Raw genomic sequence first — 21,494 nt, 5'->3', positions numbered from 1 at the left:
GCGCCGTGGCAGTGACAGGCCAGCCACTTCTCGGCTTTTGTGCGGAGTGACAGTCTCTTAGCCAGGAATAATGATCCATTGTAAAAAGATTCCTGAATACGGGTGAGAATGGAGAGGTTTTACTGTTCCTGAAGGAAGGGTGGAAGCCCACCCATGTAACAATCTGACGCTCCTTTATTTGTTTTTGTTTTTTTTTCTTCAGTTTAATTTTAATGAAATTAATGGGGTCTCAGCCACCATCTGATTGGTCTACCTTCGGTTCGAGTTCAATGGTAATTCACCAGACGCACACAGACACACGCTTAACCCCACCCTCAGGGGCTCTCACTACTGTCAGCAAAGCAAGCAGCGGCCCATTTAAACCGATTTGTAACTCGCTGTAAAAATCTCCATTAGCTCTGAAAAGTAGCTTGTGGAAGGACCCGAGGGTTTCAGAGCTGCACGGTTTCCTGGTCGCTGCCTTTTGAGTGCCAAACAGCCTCTTTAAACTGTCCTTGCTAATAACACCATGGGCAGCAGGTCTGTGTTTTCCTAGAAATGATGTGAGATGAGTGGCTTTCAGAAGGGAAAGTTCAGAGAAATTATAGTGTTTTTAAATATGCATTTGAAAATGCATGTCTCAGTCTATAATATATTAAAAGAGAACTTGCACATAGAACATGCATGTGAAGGCCGAGGTGTTTGCACATTTATTTGTACATTAAATGCACCCATTCTGTTGGAAAGTTCAGGTATGTGTGCGATGAATAAAGCCCTCATTTGAGTGTAGAATAGAAGTGACAAGCTCTAATATAATATATATCTGTAAAAATTGTCATAGATGTAATTTGCAACTAGAGAAAAAAGGCCATTTATTTAGTTATACAGTATTGACAGGAAATTGTTAATTGTTGATTTGTTTATTACACCTAGAGTAGTCTACCAAAATGAACAGCCTGTCTGAAGGGAGCACTTCAAATAAATTGTACACGCAGGGTGTGACTGGCCTGCAATAGGGTTTGGCTGGAAATCGTTACAATCGATTATTGAAATATTTATTGTTCAAGCCTAAGTTTATTTAGGAAACAAGAATCAGCTAATTGCATTCTAATTGTCTGGAAAAAAAACATGCACACCTTACATAGATCGATGTTTCAAATTTGATGTGACAATTTGTCACATAAATCATAAAGCGTAGTCCAGCATGCAGTGAAATCTTCAATGCTTTGAAGAAGTACAGAATGAGCTACAGGTAAAAATGTAATCCAAGAAAAAGTAATAATAAAATAATAATAATAACAATATTAAAAGTAATATTGAAGTATTGAATAGAGAGTAATATATAAATTAAAAAATACATACAGTGATTCAAATCATGTTGATATTTGATTCTTACTGTATAGTTAATAGGAGTTGAGATTTAATCATGTTTAAAGTTTAACCATACCTTCTAATAATTTAGTAGATTTTTTTTTTTTTATCTGGGGGGGAAAAGCAGAAAACGGCAACTAATTCAGCCTAATTGTTTGAGTTAGACCCTGTAGAGAGAAAGAAGGTTTTAATGAGAAATTAATGCAAATTTGCTACAGTCCCCATTGTCCTTTGCAGCCTGTTGTTGTCTCTATTGGTGTCCAATCCAAACCAAACAATCCTGCTTGAAAAGTCCTTGAGCTTGCAGAAGACTCTCAAAAGTGGGATAATGCAAAGTGAAGTTGTACTGTTTTCCTCTGGTTCTTGTAGGGGAACTCTGAAGATGCTCTTAACCGTTGTGTGCCTCCTGTTCCCCATTAGCGCATCTTTTGAATACATCACCAGCGTTGCGTATCTCCATGCAGGGGTCATTAATGATCAAAACTCATTCGCACAGAGCGTGGCCGGCCTGTGAGCAGTGAGAAATGGCAAATTACATAAATTGAACACAGCAAAGACCTCATCGCACAACGGCGGGAGAAACAAAAAACCAGGCCTCATTTACATTTTCATTTAATTTTCCCCCGGCCTGTAGCAGTGTGAACAGAATCAATCTCTCTAACTCCATTTCCAATATATTAGGGTGAAGGGAGGAAGAAAAACGGAAAAATATTGATTGGCTGAGCATTCATTGTGTGTCTGCGTGGATTGCAAACTTCATATGAATTAAATGAAATTGGTGTTTTTCTTCTCGGGATAACGGGGCAGGAAAGTAAAAATTGAGGACGGTGATTTCATCTTGCTAAACCACGACTGTCATTCAACGTTGTTTACCTCCCATGCCACAGAGGCCACACTGCATCTGTCACTGCCACTGCTCCTGATACTACACTCTGATTGGAGAAAAAAATGGCGGTGTCGTGTTTATATAACAGCTAATTTCTGGGACGGTGATAGGCTCTTGTTTGGCTCGGAATTGTGAAAGTTTTGATGCCGTTCCTGGGAGAAATGTGGCAGCCAGCGAGGCGGGTGTTATCATAAAAAACCTCTGGAAGCTGTAGCTCTTCCTGTCTGGGCTTTTGAGACAGTGGAGGAGGAGATGTGTGGTTAATGGTGGTGGTATATTTAACAGCTGTCTGTCTCCTCCTGCTTTGATTGATGGCGGGAGAAGCGTATCATTTCCTGGCTAAACTGGAATGTTCAGGAATCCTCATCTTGTTTCATTGAGCAGTCGTTGGCACGATTTTGAAGAGGAATTTCAAATGATAATACCATAGGATTCTTTCTCTCTCTCTCTTTCTCTCTCTCTCTCTCACACACACAGACACAGAAACAAAGACAGACATAAATCAAACATCATGAGATGCTTTTTTAAGCTTATGCCCACATGTATTCAGAGACACTTTATCGATATCCCAATAAAAGAAAAAATGTCTGCGTAATGCGGTTATATTAAATATCCAGCAGGACAAATATAACTTAAAAACATGATAAATAATCTCACTTCATCAGACTGGAAGAATTAGGGGAAAACTAATGACACCTGCCATAGGCTTTAATGCAACAAAATAGAATCAATAGTGAACCACCAGCATTTAATTGGTTTACAAGCAGCCGAAAGACATGATGTCGAACAAATATATGTCAACTCTGCCTACTGTAAGATACGAAAGAAAGAATTCAATACACACTACTGACACACACAAGTACAGTACTATGACACTGACACTGGAAGCTCTTTCGACTTAAAGTGGAGGGATTTCTTTAGCAGTTCTGTCCTTGGAAGCTTCATTTTATCAGTCCATGCTTTTGAAGTGAGCCATTGGAATCAACGATTGTTGCATAAGACTGCATTGACTTTCTGTAATGGTGCAATGGAGTTTTGGGGCAGTTGTGGCCTAGCGGTTAAGGAAGCGGCCCCGTAATCAGATCTGCCAAGGTGCCACTGAGTCCCCACACACTACAGAGGACACATTTCGTTGTGTCACCATGTGCTGTGCTGTTTTTCCCAATGACAATCACTTTCACTTATTCACTTTTCACTTTCACATTCTGGCCAAAAAAGCTCAATCAAATTCCAGGTTTGATGCTTGAAACAGAACAGAACGAGCAGAATGATGATCGATTATTAGCTCTTCAGAAGACCTGTTCTTTAGACAAAAAGGTATATGCAGCAACAATCTCAAAACGTTGCATCGTCAATGTACTCACAGATTGTGACGCTGGTTTACAAGTACCATAGTCAAGATCACAGTACCACAATTCTGTAACTACTCAGAGGCATGAAAGTAATGGAGGAGCTCCATTAAATTTATATCTGGTCCTGTCTGCGGGAAGTTCACTCACACGACAGGTCTGTAATTTACCGCTGAAAGAATGAATTTCATTCCTGTTTGCATGTCCATTGTCAATTCTACCCATAGGAATCGGAATGGCTGGTTTTCATGAGATGAAGAAGGGTTGTTTGTGTTTAATCTCCTTAACTCCTGCTATGTGGGTGAAGCTAAAGAGCCCATTGTCTTTGTGCTTGAGAATCATTGGAAAAGAAAAGGCTGCATCTTTTGGTTATTTGACTTGACAACATTTTTTTCTAATCAGCAGCAAAGTTTATATGTAAAAGTAAAAACATATATGTATAGAAGCATGAAATGATGATGCTTAGAATTAGAAATAGAGTTCAATTAATTTTGAAATATCTCTGGGAATTCTTTGAGGATTTTGAGTGTGTTTTCCATTTCAGTCTAATGTGCACATTTAAATTGGGTGCAGCAAGGTAGTTAAGCAGTTTGAAAAGGAGGTAATTGCTCAAGAAGCTGAAGACCAATGTGGGCCATAGCTGCCAGTTGTCCCTGTCAATTGCATCCATTTGAGCTCCTCCCTGGAGGTGTAGACTCACAAATGACTCACTAAACAAGGACATACCATGAAACAAACCAGAGGGTCACCACTGCCACACCCACCGTAACAACTACAGCTTCAGGGATCTTCAAATGGACCAGTAACATCATTGTGGACACGTAATCTAGACCATGACACTGACTACATCCTGGACTCCTCCAACCCTACAACTGTAGGACTTATTATTATACCATCCCCGACCCTGCACTGACACCATTTGCAGGCTCACTCTACCCTGGAAGGGGGTCCCTCTCTGTATCACTCCTTCCCAAGGTTTCTTCCTTTCTTAGTTTTTCTCTCTCCTAGAGTTTTTTTGTGTGGAGTTTTTCCTTGTGTGGAGGGTCAAGTGTGGGGGGTGTCAACTGTAGGGCCTGTCAAAGCCCATTGAGACATACTGTATGTGATTTTGGGCTACATAAGAAATAAATGTTGTTGTTGTTGTTGAATAGAACCTCTCCACTTGGTCTCCACGAGAGGCCTGCTGGAATTAACCTAATCTTCGCTTACGCCGCACCAGTCCAATCTGTCACACATGATGCCCAAAACAGGGGTACATTTTCTCATTTCGCGTCAATAGCTACATCATCTCAACTAAACGAAACAGCTCTCAACCAGCCTGGGCTGGAATCAAGAGAACCATAGGCATATGTTGTGCGGTCTATGATAATTAGATTTCTTTGTGTACGGTTTACATTGGTACATGAATGGCACATTAATCAAGCTCATGTACGCCGGAGCCGTGGCACTTTGCTAATTATGTATTTTTCATTTAATGTCATAAAACCCTCGTACTGGCAAGGAGTTTAAAAATATACTCATCAGTAACAAAGATGAAATCAATGTTTAATTTAATGGCTTTTCAGATTTAATTCACTGATGCAATGTTGCACAGATGCAAAATGATGAATAAAATGGGAAAGAAAACAAAACAATATTTTCAGCATTGACATAAGCATTGTCTGTTTTAGGAAGGATCTACCACGTATTTGATTTTCTCTTAAATGTCTGTATACCATGATAAGATCATTGTTTATTTACGTGCTATTTTACCAGGTCTTTTTGGAGATGATGGCACCATATTTTCTTTTATCATGTTTATCTGACATTGATTGCTGTTATGACAGTTTCAAAAAGGCTGACATAAAGGCTTAGAGGGATATAATTCACCAGCTGAGCCCTGGTGCTGCCCTCATGTTCAAATCAGCTTCATCTCAAGAAAACAATCTCTGCTCATCGTGTATATTTAGTGTTCTATTACTAAGGCTTTAAAAGCTGAAGAATAATCTAACTACAAAATGCAACAGCTAGCAAACCTAACCTATCCAGGGTCAATAATTTATTTATAATTCTGCATTTGTACATTTTAACAGAGGTTTTGTTTATTAAGACTGGATTTATTATGAGGGGTTTTAAGGAATTGTCCCCTAATGGGTCCCTGGACACTGTACTGTTGTGTGGACTGCACTAAAGATACATATTAAAATATACAGCTTATCATTCACTTCAATGGTGTATAAAATGTGATAATATTTCTGACAAAATACTGTCAAGTGGCTTGACATTATGAATGAAACCAACACTGTCAAACCTAAATAATAGTCCCATAAATATCTTTTAAGACTCTTCATCATTCCATATCATCAGTATCGTGTGTCTTTTGAGCAAGTATGAGTCAAAGGTCAAGTTCTCTGTGACCTCACTTTCTGGCAAAGGTTGTCAATAACATTGAGAGAAAATTGTGGATGGAAGATTTTAGGGGCCAAAGGTCAAGGTCTACAGTCAATGAGAATGGTTTTTGGAGACATGCAGCCTCTCATATTATGTCACACGAGCTCCCTCATTAAAACAAACACAAACGCACATTGATGCGCAGACATTCGTTATTCATCTCATCTCTAGGACAATGTACGGTTGACTTGATACCCCCTGCAGTTAATAGAGATTCAACTAATGAGTAGAACTGACACCACAGGGAGGATGAGCAGTGTGACATTACATGTGGTTACACTCTTAAAAACATCTCTCGGGCATAGGGCGCTTTGGTTGCGATTGCGCTTTGTTTGTTCTCTCAAGAGAAAAATTGAGATGGATAAGAGATGCGGAAAAGAGAAAACAAGAGGCGGCGGGGGGAAGGAAGCCATAACGAGGCTCCAAAGCAGGGATCACGTAAGGGCGTAAAAGCATTTTCCAGCCCACTAATTTTGCCGTTTAATCTGAATTTTGTCCTCATGCTCGAAGGAATGTCCAAATGTGCGGAGAGTCTGACTTCAGGAGAGAAGGGGAAATGGGCGTATAGGCATGAACGGAGATAACGTGGAGAGAGTCGTGTCAGCGTGTTTCCTTGATGTGTCCGACACCTCGGGGGATGAGTCTATCTGAGCTGTTTATCCGTCCATCTCCTCCCATGGTCTCCACAGACCATGGGGCAGTGGTGGCCTAGCGGTTAAGGAAGCGGCCCAGTAATCAGAAGGTTGCCGGTTCGAATCCCGATCCGCCAAGGTGCCACTGAGGTGCCACTGAGCAAAGCACCGTCCCCACACACTGCTCCCCGGGCGCCGGTCATGGCTGCCCACTGCTCACTCAGGGTGATGGGTTAAATGCAGAGGACAAATTTCACTGTGTGCACTGTGTGCTGTGCTGCTGTGTATCACATGTGACAATCACTTCACTTTTTTTTTTTTTTTTTTACAGTGCAGCTCCGTTATCAGGCCCTCTCCTGCGCTCTCTGCCCTGCCCCGTGTCCCACCGTGCACATGAACAAGCTTCATCCTTTCCTGGCGAGATCAGTGGCCCTTGTTGACTGGTGACCTGTCGTCCGCGGGTGGGGTTCAGCCTCTCCCCGAGTCGTCTGGTTAATAAATACTGGCACCTCCTGAATGCACTGTGTCTTCCAGCCCTGTTCCTCATTTACTCTCCTATGAGTGCGTCTGATGAAATTAATTGAAAAGAAAAGCAAATAGCTGCCCAAGGATTCTTTTATTGTGATTATTATAATTAGCGGCCAGAGCCGAGGCTGGTTCTCTTAGTGCCTTCCTTGCTTCCGGGCAGCCGAGTCTAATGAGGGGCTTTCGTTTGTTGTCAGCTCTGCTGTGAAGGAATCACTCAAACGAAGCGGAATGCACTGTTATTACGGATGTCCTGAGGACAGCCTGTCGGAAAGGCTGGCTGTGGTTAACAGTAACCAGGCAGGATGCTCTGGACAACAGCAGGATCATGAAATTAGAGCTCAATCAAATCATTGGCACTGCTGCGTGCAGCAGTGGAAAATAGAATAATCCAACAACGTCAACAAAAAGAAATAAAATCATAATACCGGTAACAACAAAACTAGTAATGCCATTAAAAAAATGCCATTAAAATCCCTTCAAATCTATTCTTGTTTTGGTGTATTTTCTCCCAAATTCTTCTGTTTTATGTAGGAGAATTCAGTATGTTGCTCTTGATTTGCTAAAGGAAAATTGCAGTCTATTTCCCAACGTCACAATGGCTTAAGTTGTTGATGTGCAACCATTCAAATGAAATGATGGACATGTTTCACTGCCATTAACAACATGCTGCATACAGGGATCCAATCTGGATAATGTGACCAGAGATGCATGTATGGCATTCCTTTATTATGACAATGAGGTTAGAAGCATTCACCATTCCATAGATTTTTATGAAATCCAATTACAAGAACATTGCGTTTCACCCACAACCGCTGTTCTCACAGCCTAAAAATGACAAAACGTAAGTATAATTTTAGAATGACATCATTAATAGACTGCACAGCAGCATGACACCCACTTTTCCTTTACGCCTATGGTACCTATTTGGACCAGACAGCCTGTGATTTGGTGGGTCCTAATCACCTGACCTGAACAGGTGAAAAGTGTCTCCTCGCCATGTACAGCTGTCAAAAAAGTGCTGAGTAATCGAAGAGAATTAAAATAATAATGAAAAAATCACTTAAGATACAACATTTCCTCACGTCTCCCCCCAGCCCGTCCCATACCTCCCTCCCTCCCTCCCTCTTTCATCAGCCTCCCAACCTCCCAGTGCCTGACAGCCTCTACACTCACCCTGCTGTGTGGGACACACCCCTTCACCTCGCTGCCCCTCGCTGCCCCCCCCAAGACAACTAAACGTTCGATTGCTCCCTGCAGCGCCTGGCAACTGATGCACTTTAAGACATCAGCAGCCCCCATCTTCCTGCTGAGGAATGCAGTTATATTATATATATATATATATATATATAATATAACTGACTAATTAACATACAGAAATGTCATATATATTGTTTAATTGCAAATGTAATTAGATTAAACGCCGTAGCGTTACACACAGCCCAAGAAAGTTCATATAATCAAATCAAACCCCACTGACAGTGCGCCGGCAGAGCTTAGACAGCTAATCAGTGGTAATTCTATAAGTTCAGGGCTTTTAATTAGCTAATTTGCATTTTGAGAATTAATCATAATTGATTAAATGATTAACAAGGTAATCTATCTTATCCTGAGATGTTGTGGGTGCCTGGTGGTGCATTGTGCATTTGACTCTGTCGAATGTCATGCAGATCAGTTAACCCTTAATAAGATGAAGGAAAACAGTCAAGTAATTCCCCTTAATGTATTGTAATAAAACAATGCGTCAAGTGTTTTGCCGATAATTTCACTGCTTTTGTTAAATATAAGGGACAGGGCAAAAAAAGCAGGAAAATGTCAGCTGGAAAGCAGCAGCACACATAATCTTTAGTTTTGTCATGTGAAGCTAGAAAAACCTATCCGGCTCACGTGAGCTCCACAGGGACACAGACTCGACCGTCAAATTTAATCATCAGCATGTCATGTGGGTGTTTTTTGTGTCTCAGTAATCCAAATCCCAAGCGAATGCTATTGAAAATTAATATGTTTTTCTTTTTTTTTTTTTTTACTTCGCCATAGGGCTTAAAAGTCTATATGGTAAACTGGGGGTGGCACTATGCAGTAGTGAAAATGAAGTTGCATACATTGAGTGCTTTGACTTGCATTGCAGGACATTATGCCAGGCGGAGCATGGAAATGGGTTACGTGCCCTGACCTGAGAACCTGAAAAATCCATCATCATCATCCATGGCAATATGAGTCTGAGGACCGTATTGGCTCAGCGCTTGAGTCAGGATTGCCAATGTCACATCAGGTCATGTCTCTCTTGGAGAAGAGGCCAACACAGTCTAACTGTGATTTTCTGAACAAAGTTTTAAATGGATGATTGACAGCTCCGACATACCTTACCCTGGTGTATACTTCACATTTCCTGCTGTCAATACATAACACACATCCACTCCATTTCCCTTCTTACTCTACTGTTATAACAGAATCTCTGCTAAAATGGCACTTCACTGAAGGGATAAATACAACATTATTACACGTCGTTACATGTAATAACGCATGTCATTATTTGTTTTGTTGTAAGAAAAAAAATTTTGTCATAAAAGCTAATAAATTAATAATATGTTTGAGGCTTTAAATGTTGTACTGGCCTGTGTAGGTTTTTTAAAGATTGGGTCATCCTAAATTTGGGATCTAGACAAGAAGCACAACATAGGTGTGCCAAAAATTATAGTTTTTAATGAGTGTTTTAATTTATCTTGAAAAGAGGGGTGTTGCCTAATGGTCGGGCCATTATGGTACATTCATGGGTACGTTCTTAAGCCGCTGTGATTCACAGTGAGCTCTGAAAGATTTTTTTTTTATTATTATCATTGTTATGCGACGTGACGCTGCCTGTGTGATAAAAATGTAGTAGACTTGATTGTTGTCTGAACAAATGATTTAGAAAGCCTCTCTTTATGCATATGAGCACAGAATCACAGGCACAAACAACAAGACACTGGCGCGTTCAGGCATCTCGGCGCCACCGACTCATCCCCCAGGTCGCAGCAGGAGACCCCCGCTTTGCTTCTAGTGTTTGCCCTGACAGTGCCACACATCTACTTTATCTCTTTACCAGCACAACAATTTGATCTGCTCATCCCCTCGGTGAGAAATTTCACAGAGGCCTGATCCGGAGTCACGGAGAGCCATGGAGATTGCGTTTCTCGTCCAGGGGCCGAAGGAGGGAGAGCGGCTCATGAATAAACAGTGTCTGGCACATAAAAATTGGAATACAGCTGAGGGGCGAGATGCAGACGAATTGTGCGACACTTCTCATATGATGATGATGTCTTCATTTGTCCTTACTGGAGATGGATGCTAATATAATGAGATCTTTTCCTACATACAGTGCATTGGCCACATAAGCACAAATTAGCCTGAAGATGAAATGTGACCAGGCCGCAGAGGGTATGAATCATGATTCTGGTTTCTGAATCCAATAATGTAACACACAGAGCCATGCAATGGGTGGGAGCTAACAGAAATGAGTGAATATTTGTCTTACATGAGAATATGACTAGTCCAGTGGCATCAGTGCAGCCATTGAGAAAAGCAGACAGCGAGCCAGCAACCAGAAGGTTTGTTAATGCTCTGCCTTGGTCAAAAAAAGAACCCCAGACACAGGAAAAGCCCATGGTGCTGTCCTCCTAACCCACCAGAAGTCAAGCGTGGTTATGGGAGGGACAGGATGGCGACCCTCGTTCAGTGCGTCCCTAGCATTTCGAGGTGCTGCAGAGGACAGTGCCAAACTGCTCTCGGAGCATGGTGCCGGGAAGCTCTCGGTGTGGGATGGGAGAGTGGTGAGGGACCGGGCCTCTGCTTCCAGACAGCACGGTTGCCAGCTGGCACATCGACGCCGGATTTAGTGAGCACATCTCCCTCCATCTCCCTGGCCATTTTACTGGGCATAGAGAAATTAAAAACCAGGAGGACAAATGTCAACCTTTATTTTATTTTTATCAGCCCGTGAAACTGAGCCTTTGGATTCTTTACCATTATGAAATGTCTCTGCAGTGTTTTGTCATTCTATAATAAAAGCTTTTCCTTCGTTGTTTGTCACAGTGTGAGAAGGACACAGTGTTAGTCATTCAAAACCCATGTGCCGGCGAGCCGCGCAGCCATTAAAATCAGACGCCTTTCTGTTCCTCGGCTTAAAGTTTACCACCGCCGAGCTGAACTCACCAATCCCCTGTTGTGTGTAAGGAATGTTTGAAATGCACAACATTTCAAAGAGCAGCCCCGGGGCTTCTCTAACAAGGTGTTCTCAAATAATCAAGCTTTAATGTTGCGGGACCATAGGGAAATATGCAGTTAGATCTTTGTTTGGCATCGAGCAACAGTGAAGCACTTTCACAATGACTCCCCAGTTATAGCAGGTAATTGCATCCTATTTCCATTATGCCTCCCCCTCGCACCTATTAAAGACCAGCCATTACAGGCGCATTAATATGCGTAATCAGCTCGTCGTGCGTTGTGTGCAAAAGCAAGAAATTACATCCTAATGCCGCCGCCGCCGAATGTCTAACTCAAGTCCGGAATGATAAGGGCATCTTCGGTGTAAACGCTGGCAATCGCCTCAAGCAGTTGAACGAAATGTCATGGCTGCGGTAATTGAGGGGAACTTTCACTTTCACTTACAGATGAGGTTAGAAGCACTCACCAAAGATCCACCAAGATCCAAACGGTAGAAAGCAAGGTGTTAAGAAGACATCATCGTTGTCTCTGTTTGGCTGCTCCCATTATGGGTCAACAAAGTGGGTTAACTGGTCAGGTTGCCCGATTAATTGGGTGCCTTTCCTGATGCAAGCGTCCTGTGGAGCTGCGGTGGCCACCAGGTGGCATCAATTCACATGTGTGCTGGGTCCTAATCAACCACAGCTACATCGGGCTTAGAAGCAGGGTGATTAAGAGAGTTGTGGTGTGTCTGATATGTCTAACTAATGTGTGTCAAGCACCTGTGCCTCCCTCACTTCCCCAATTGGCATGAAACCTACCCATTTACCTGGGACACACTGTTACACAGAAAAAAGTGCATCTTAATTAGCAATACTGTATAGATTTAAAAAAAAGAATTGTAATTGAGTTAGCGACATGGCCTCACACCTCCAAGGATGTGATTTTGAATTGCTCGCCCCGTGGTGTGGGTTTCCTCTGGGGTCTCTGGTTTCCTCTCACCATCCAAACATGTACACTAGGTGAATTGGCAAGTCTAAATTGTCAGTAGGTGTGACTGTGTAAATTGATGTTGTGTGTGTGTGCGTTAAGGCTGGCACACAGTGTCCCTGTATGGACACCTACAACCCTGAGTAGGACTAAGCGATTATGGAGCAGTGAGTAATATTACATAGGCTTAATAAGAACCTTGAAAGCAGGATTTCGGAATGTACACATGTATAGAAGTATATAAAAATGTAGAATTAAATGTAATAAAATTCTTTAGCTTTAATGTTCTTTATACTTTCATAGTATTGCAAAATATCATGAAGTGTTTCTTTAACCCCATGTCACAATGGCTGGACATGGCGAGGAAGGAGGCGCATATGCACAACGTCACGAAACAGGAGTTTAATACATAGTACACACAACAGGGGACACAATGACAATGACCCGACGGTGAACAGACACGAACATGATAGCTTTATACACTCATATAATTATACAACAGGCGAACACGATCAGGGAACATTACACATGACGAACACGAAACACGAACATGAGTGGCCCCTGCCGGACCGGATCATGACACCTCAATATCGTATTGTCAGATTCTTACCAATAACAGTTCTTAGGTAGACTGCTGATTTAATCTGAAATTAATTTGATTTCCTTGGTTGTGGACCAATGTTTTCTGTTTTCAAATATTCATAGACAGATTTTTTTAAATGTTAAATTAAGATCTGTCTGGTTAATTGTCTGGTTAATTACTATCATTACTCTTTTGACACAATCTGGTGATCTAGTGGTTATTTAATACTCGTCCAAACAGGAGTCTGTGAAGAGACAGTTATAAATAAGTCAAATGGATCAAATCAGACATGTTTCACTCATATTCGTCCAAGCTGCTTATCACTAGAAACCAGCTCTGATGTCAAAATGCCTCAGCACTGACATGGAAAATCTGGGACTGGCTGTACTGTGTGTGTATCTGTGATAAGTATAGCAGAACGTACAGGCACATGAACATTACTGTAGCTTACAGATTTCCGGTATAATAAGTTCGAGAGCGCAGAGTGTTCTGGTTCTTTGGGATCATGCACCCCTTCTATGTATCTGACAGGTTGTGGTGTGTGTGTTTTTATAGCATAAAAATCACAAGCAGTATGTCTCAATGGACTTAACAGCCGCTACATAGGACACTCATACTTAGACCCTCTCTGGACACAAAGAACAACTCCCCAAAAAACCCACATGGAGGAAAATATAAGAAACCTTGGGAAGGTGTAGTGGGGCAGTGGTGGCCTAGCGGTCAAGGAAGCGGCCCCGTAATCAGAAGGTTGTCGGTTCGAATCCCGATCCGCCAAGGTGCCACTGAGGTGCCACTGAGCAAAGCACCGTCCCCACACTCTGCTCCCCAGGCACCTGTCATGGCTGCCCACTGCTCACAAATTTCACTGTGTGCACCATGTGCTGTGCTGCTGTGTATCACATGTGACAATCACTTCACTTTCACTTCACTTTAGAAACAGAGAAAGACCCCGTTCCAGGGTAGCAAGAGCGTGCAATGGGCCGATGATGCTCAGAATCATGAGTCCATTTTTGGGTCAGTGGACCTGGGGTCGTGGTGGGACCAGGAGTCCATGTCCACACTTGTACCTCTCTGGTGGTCTCATCACTTGACTCTGAAGGTAGAGTAGACGTTGGCAGTTAAAACGGGTACAGAAATACGAGGTTATGGTGGTACATTAGGGTAATAGTGGTCTAACTAGGACAGGTGAATTGAACACTGTCTTTGCTTGACTAGGTGACAGTCTATTAAATTGGACTTTAATAATTGACACCGTGTCTGAGATTTTAACAGAGGGCCAGAGTGAACAGTTTAGATTTAAACTGTGTCTGAACCCCGAACGCTGACCGTGCGGAGCTCTATAAGAGAAAGATCTGCTCCCAGCTGTGACCTTCTGTACTTCGGGTACCAGCAGTGAGTCCTTACACTCCGAATGCAGAGGGCATGGCAGATTGTAAATACAAGATATTATGTAATAAACCAAAAAAATAAATAAAAAATAGCAAACAAGGCAAAAAGTTGAAGATCTCCAAAGCAAGGAGCTTTTGCTGTGATGGTAGCATTTCACACTCTTGGCTTCTCATAGACAACAGGGATGGTTTATGCTTTCTTATCATTCACTCATTCACTTTAATGAACATCTTATGAAGTGGCTTTTGTTGGTGACCATACTGGACAAAGCAATCATGAAGGTAAAAAAAGGCGACTATGGAAAAACAGATTCATCAAACATACTTGACTTGTTGCAAAACTACTAAATGTGATTATTGCATTGGATTCTTCAAAATGGCTTCATCTTAGTCTCCATAAGCACAAAAGAGTAGGTGTGTCCAAACATATGTTCACACACACACACACACGCACACACACATACTAAGAAACTCAGATATTGCCAATCAGAATCCTTGAATGGAAACACTGATATCCTTGGTTTGGTAGCAGGTGTGGTCCAGATATGACTAGCAGCCTGTGAACCAGGGATATTATAAAAAAATGGAGGCTAGAAGGGAAGATCCTTTGCCAAATACATGCAACTAGCAGATATCGCTTTCCTGTTCATCTATTAGTTTATATAAACCCTGGAAAAGGCATGCAAGTGAACTTTATGCTGTCTATAGGACTTTTTTTTTTTTAATATTTCAGTTTATTTCAGAGTGCTGTGGTGGGAGGTGAGACCGTGCATGCTGTAATGCTGGATTATTATACTAATGTCGAGCGTTTATTACCGCGGGCCTCTGCATAATTTTCTATGGCGCGTGTCGCGCTCATTCTGTCCCACGGCGCAGTAATGCGGGCGCACGGTGCGTGAGACCCTCCCAGACGGACTGGGTGGTAGTAGCCTAGTGGGTAACACACTCGCCTATGAACCAGAAGACCCAGGTTCGAATCCCGCTTACTGCCATTGTGTCCCTGAGCAAGACACTTAACCCTGAGTGTCTCCAGGGGGGGACTGTCCCTGTGACTACTGACTGTAAGTCGCTCTGGATAAGGGCGTAAATGACTGTGACCGCTGAGCCCAGGTCAGCTCTCCCTCGCCGCGAATGGTAGCTTCCAGAAAGAAAAAAAAAAGAAGCTGCGGCTCCACAGCGCGCCGGCCAAAGCCGCGGACCGTGCGCGCGCTCGCTCGCGTCCCCGCATCTGGCTGCGCGCGCGACCGCGTGAAACCGGAGCGCGCAGACCCGCGCCGCCGGGAAGGACCCGCTCGGAACCCCCTCTGCGGTTCGGCCACTTGTTTTCGGCGGGGTCAGCTGCCCGAGGGAAAGTACCCGTCCGGCGGGGAGAAGTGCAGAAGTTGCGGCCGCGGCGCTCGCCACGGAAGGGCGACGCGAAAGTTTTCGCGACGGGGAGGTCGGTGGGGATGTGCGGCGTTGGTGGCCCGCGTTGCGCAGGTAAGAGGGTGCCGGGCTGCGGATGCCCCGTCATTACACCCCTTTCCCCACACGCACGTGCACGCGCGCGCACTCGTGGAAAGCCGTGCACGTTCCGGCCGCCTGCTGTTGCGTGTATTCGGAATGAGTTGCCGCCGGGCGCCCGCCTCGAGTCGCCGTGCTGCCCCGTGTCGCCCGCTTCTACTCCGATACGGCGACGTCGTCGGCGGCTCCGCAGCGGCGCGCCTTCCGTCCCGGTCCCCGCGCGGGTCTTTTACTAATTGTGCTCATGTGACTAATAATGCGGGATCAATAAAAGGGCACTGTGATTAGCGTTCGGCGAAATTTTAAGGATTCAAATTCTATATAATTATGTATAAGTTATCATACAACTCAAGAAATAAACCGTTCTGAAACACCGGGGGCGTGTCATCTGAAACCACGCCCACCGCAGATCGTTTACATCAAAGACCTGAAAATGGAAGCTCCTTCTAGCAACTTAATTGGGCAGGTACCTCTATACGAGGATGATTTGGGACCAGAATGGGGACTATATAGTCTATGTCATGTTCTTGTCACTCTGCAAAGGAATGGTAATTATTTCCTCAAAAGTTACTTTCTCAAGTAATAGTAGCATTGTATCATGGTAATATTCATTGTAGCATAAAGTTGCTTGCTAGCTGGCAAACTGTCTAGGATGGAGCAGGAGAAACACAGATGATAATGCAATCCATCTTTTATAGCGATGAGGCGTTGGGGGCGTGGTCATGCTGAGCAGTGGCTCCCACTCATCCTCAGCAGTGATTTATGGCCCACCACAAACTATTGGACACAGATTAAAAAATGTTCCCCGTTTCTTTTTATCTAGCATTTTCAAGTATATTGACAGATGACTTCTTGACCTCATGCATTCAACTTTTATGTTGGATTTAACAAGCCTTTTGCAAAGCATTGCATTGTGGGTTGTGCAATGTTATTACACGGCAGACATCTTCATGATTGAAATGTAGACTAGACTTTCCATTACAGCACCAAAATTTTGAAATTACACGATTTGCTTTGGTTTTATGCAGTTAGTCTGATGTGACAGCTCCTGAGCAGAAGTTGCAGTAAAGGAGGAACTCATCCATGGCTCTTTTGGCAAACAAAATGGCAGATTGCACCGGAAGGCATGCTGGCAATGAAGTTTGTTGCTTGTACAAGTCTGGATCTTGTCGTCTGGGCAGATGGTGATCAGTGTTTGCGTTCTGTCCTTCACCTGTGACTTTGTTTGTACACAGTCTTCGATGTCGTTTGATGGCTTGTTCTTAAAATAAAAAAAAAGATGAATTAACTAATTTGTCAAGGGTGCGATAAAAAAAAAAAATCAGAGGTTCATCAAATGCTCCGTAAACCCCCTGTGGTTCAAGCAACGGACACACATTAGTTCCCAATCAGAGATCATGAAGGGCGGGGCCCTCCTCTGATTGGCCGTGGTCCAGGTATTCCTGTTCGATTGAAGTCAGACAGAGAGGAGTGAGTAGCCTGGACCCGTCAGATAGACAGAGCGGATGAAGCTGCGGATTAGAGCTTTAATTAGGCCCTTAAAGTCAGACCCCAGCCTACAGCTTTTTAAAAGCTTGAACCCAACATTAATGTGGTGGCAGATGTCGGTCAACATGACCGTGCCAACATGCTTCACGCTCATTACGAGTCTAACGTACATTTTGAATTAAATTTTTCTTGGTCAAAGGTTTTTCCACCCCTCAGACTTTGCTTTCGTAATCGGCAGAAGCGAGCCTCCGTTTCACCGTCTCAGCATCCATTTTTGCATTAATTGAATCACCTGACCATAAATCCACAGATTTTCTTTTTATTTAATTTATCTTACAACACTATCCTTAGAACACTTTTTTTTTACTGTTATTGTGTTATTCTGTCTATGTGTATGTCTATGTCACATTTGGTGAAAATGTTCAAGCCTCTCCTGAATTTCAGCAACCTTCGCGACAGGAGGTGGAGGGTCGGACTGTTCAGGCTTGGTTGTGAAAATGCGTAATTAAGGTGAAAAGGAGGCTGGTGGCAGCCGCGACTGCCAGACGGCCTGTTTTTCTGGCTACTGGCCGTTGTCACACGTACGGGTGGCGCAGGATGAAAAGGCGAGGGACCCCTGCCAAGCTTCACACTTCCACCCAAACATCCACTCCGTCCTCCTTTATTCACGTTAGCAGCTCACATCCCTGCATTAGGCTTAATGCAGGATAGGCCTGGCAGAGCAGGTCTGACTTTCCTGACCTTGGCAGACACACACATACACACATAAACACATGGAAGTCCAAAAAATCCTCATTAAAACTAGAACTATTTTAACACAATATAATATAGACCCATATCATTTATAACTCTGACCAAGAAGCATGGAACCTTCTCACATCAGGACCGTCTGGTTTTGTGCAAGCCTTCATGGAACCTGCTTGTGGGACAGTGACATTAAAGCAAATTCTAATACCCTAATGCACAAACACACACAGACTGGCTTCATGCAGATTTACCCCCCTCAGACTCTGGCTGTGAAAACTGGCAGCTTTTGTGTGTCTGGCCAGTTTGACCCGTCTCATGCACACATGCATGTGCACGCGCACACACTCCCACCTTAACAGTAGCTAGACGTGCATGTCACACACAATCCCTCAGCCTGTCCCATTTGGCAGCCTGTAAGGAGAACAGTGTGTGTGTGTGTGTGTGTGAGAGAGTGTGAATGTAGTCCGTACGTGTGTGTGTGTCTGTGTGTGAGTGAGTGGGCACACGGCCTTTAAGCTCACTCAGAGTCTGTCAGCTCACATAGGCTTCCAGGAGCACTTGCCAGCAGTCACACTGAGAAAAATCAAGAGCAAAAGGAGATAAACGGAGGCTCTTACGCGAACACACACACGCTCGCGTAACACACACATCGTTACCATTGCACGGCACAGCTATAAGAAACTTTTCTTAATATTCGTATGCGACGAGCTTTCTGCCATGACCCCTTCCCCTCGCACCCTTATTGCACGCACACACACTCCCATGTCCCACTCCTTCCAGATATAAAGGCAGGATCTGGGTTATCTTAAATATGCGTATTTTTAAACACACCTACCAGGCATCCGGTTCCCGCACCTGTGTGAGCGCGCCGAGCCATCAATCTTCATTACCGTCACACGAGCCTGACCCCATTCAGCAAATTAGCATTGTTAGGCAAATTCCAGTGTGTGTGTTGAGTGTGTGGGTGTGTGTGTGTGTCGGGCCCGGGATGCTGGAGAGCCCTCTTCTTGCCAAGTGCGGGGAGAACGAGCCATTAACTCACTTCCCCTGAGCTGCTCCGTCCTTCATGCACTCCGCCCACGTGTGAAGGAGAGGAGTGGGCTTGTGTGAGTGTGTGTGTGTGTGTGTGTGTGGTACTATGAATATGATTGAGTATTGTGCAAGGATGCTCACACATTTATGTCCACCTTGTGTGTGTGTGTATAACTAGACAGCAAGCTTTTAGGTAAGGATCTGGAAATGGCTGACCAGTGCTGGCATGAACCATTCTGACTGTCAGACGTAACCACCCATTCCCAGTTTTTTGGGGAGATTATGGGATTATGCGATGGGGGGGGGATTTGAGAATTATCCTAATTCGTCTGCAGATGCACAGACGCCAGGATAAGAGTGTAAAGTGCGCAGTTTTCATGCGGCGCCCGCTAAAGACCCTGATTACCGCACCCCCAGAGCTCTGATTCGGGCGACCCGGTAATGTCTGGCAGATTCCTGGTTCACGGGGTGCGTGTAGACAAGACGGGTCGTTTAACCAAATTCTCACATGGATTCTGAAACAGCATCTGCTGACAGACTTACATCAGAATTCTGTTAATCCACATTACTGTTAAACAATATAATCATGCGATCTAAAATGCTTCCTGGTTTAAATTGTTTGTCGATTTACAATATGTTGGTTTTAGGAAACATCTGTGGCTTTTTGAGGTTTAAGCAATTAATAGTTTCAATGATTTATCGTGGACGTCCTGGATTATTCGATTTAGTAATTCAGATTTATTGCTACACGCATTTCACGCCTTTTCAGTTTGTCACGTTTCCTCCATTATTTGACAAGGAAAGGGGACTGACTTAAATTCTGTAAGAATTTGGTGTTTTTTTTCTTTGGCACGGAATATATAAGGGTGATGTATCGGGTTTTCTGCTGGAGGATGTATGAGATCGAATGCAGAATCTTGAGCTGATTTGGATTATGCGAGTGAGTAGAAGCATTTTTAAAGCGTGAATGAGGGTAAATTACGGTACATTACGGCCTGCAAACTTCCTGCCAAACCCAGCAACACGTGATCCATTGTGGGTGAGACCTCAGTGCATCCAAACACTATCAACAATGGATCAATAGAAGGAGAATCCTGATTTATTGTCGCATCGATTGATTTTCCCACAGTGTTGTATTAAATGGCAGTGGTGGCCTAGCGGTTAAGGAAGCGGCCCCGCAATCAGAAGGTTGCCGGTTCGAATCCCGATCCGCCAAGGTGCCACAAGGTGCCCCACACACTGCCTCCCACTGCTCACCAAGGGTGATGGTTAAAAGCAGAGGACACATTCCGTTGTGTCACCGTGTGCTGTGCTGCAGAGTTTCACAATGACAATCACTTCACTTTCACTTCAATAAGCTTGTGGTTTGGTGCAAGGTTTCCTCGAGGACCCACCGCCAGAAAGTTTTCAACTGACCGCAGTCTTCATAAGCCAGGGGCTTCATAAGGTCGGCTTGGAGTGAAAACCCCCCAGGAAGAGGTTTGGGATTTTCTGGTTTTAGCGAATTCCCCCACCCCTGCGGCGCTGGCAGTCGGGTGGCTTGACGCGGCGCAGGCCCTTATCTGCCGCCGGCTGAGAGAGGCAGCGGGCAGCGCTGCAGTCTCTGAGTGGAGTGATGGAGCTTGAGGGGCGGCAGGAGCTCCACCGGCGTGAAGCTTTTAACCAGACCCTCGCTGATTTAACCAGCCGGGGGAGAGAACATGACCCCTCCCGCCACTGGCAGCACTGTATGGAATCAGAAATGAGCCGCTGATTGATGGCGCCTTATTGTCGGGTTAAGGACGTTGAGCGTCTCATCTGCAGTTGTAAATTTTGGGAAGGAGGAGCCTGTTTCTAATATTACTTTGAATGACAGAGATGTGGTGTGGACAGCACTACCACACTGTAGCAGAACATCCTGATTAGTCACTAGTGATGAGAATATTGACCAATTTCATTAACTGATCGAATATTTGCAATACAGATTGCCACCATTCATGGATTCATGGATTATCCATAATCCATTGACAAGCAACACATGTAAATGTATGAGACACATGCTGTGATAATCCATTCTTCCAATTAGTGTTTAAGGTAATTGATTATTAACAAATCTCAAAGGTGATGTAAGAGAATACATTTACACAACAATTGTTTTTGTGCTGTGATTGTACATCTAGGACTGGTCCAATATGACCCTGACTGGTTAAGTGCTCCATATCGTGCCACCTATTTCCTTAAATTATGATTATTAATGCCTCAGTTATCAGTGCATGCCATACATTTTTCTACATTACTTCACATTATGTTTTCAGGTCAGTGGTCAGTGACATGAAAGTTAAGGCCTCGTTCTCAGGGACGTCTGAACCAGGCGTTCTTCTGGCGTTCGTGGCTTCAGGTGAGTGCGGACTGAACGCGACCATTTTTCTG

At 43.8% G+C, this 21,494-nt stretch overlaps 1 protein-coding gene across 5 annotated transcripts in view; it reads left to right on the top strand.

Annotated features, from left to right (window-relative positions):
* The window catches only part of tenm2a (teneurin transmembrane protein 2a), a 352,857-nt gene that overhangs the window by 77,128 nt on the left and 254,235 nt on the right, over positions 1-21,494 (top strand). For 3 of the 5 annotated variants that reach the window (XM_028959732.1, XM_028959731.1, XM_028959728.1), the window contains exon 1: positions 15,515-15,794. The exons of 1 other annotated variant lie outside the window; for it this stretch is intronic. The gene's annotated coding sequence lies outside the window, so the exon portion shown is untranslated. Of the gene's footprint in view, positions 1-15,512; positions 15,795-21,494 lie in introns of those variants that run through there. One more of the 5 variants, XM_028959734.1, reaches the window with a different exon arrangement.

The sequence above is a fragment of the Denticeps clupeoides genome, chromosome 18 (genome assembly GCF_900700375.1).
Source record: "Denticeps clupeoides chromosome 18, fDenClu1.1, whole genome shotgun sequence".
NCBI classification, from domain to species: domain Eukaryota; kingdom Metazoa; phylum Chordata; class Actinopteri; order Clupeiformes; family Denticipitidae; genus Denticeps; species Denticeps clupeoides.
The sequence above is the reverse complement of the archived record's forward strand: the minus strand, read 5'-3'. Positions and strand labels throughout refer to the sequence as shown.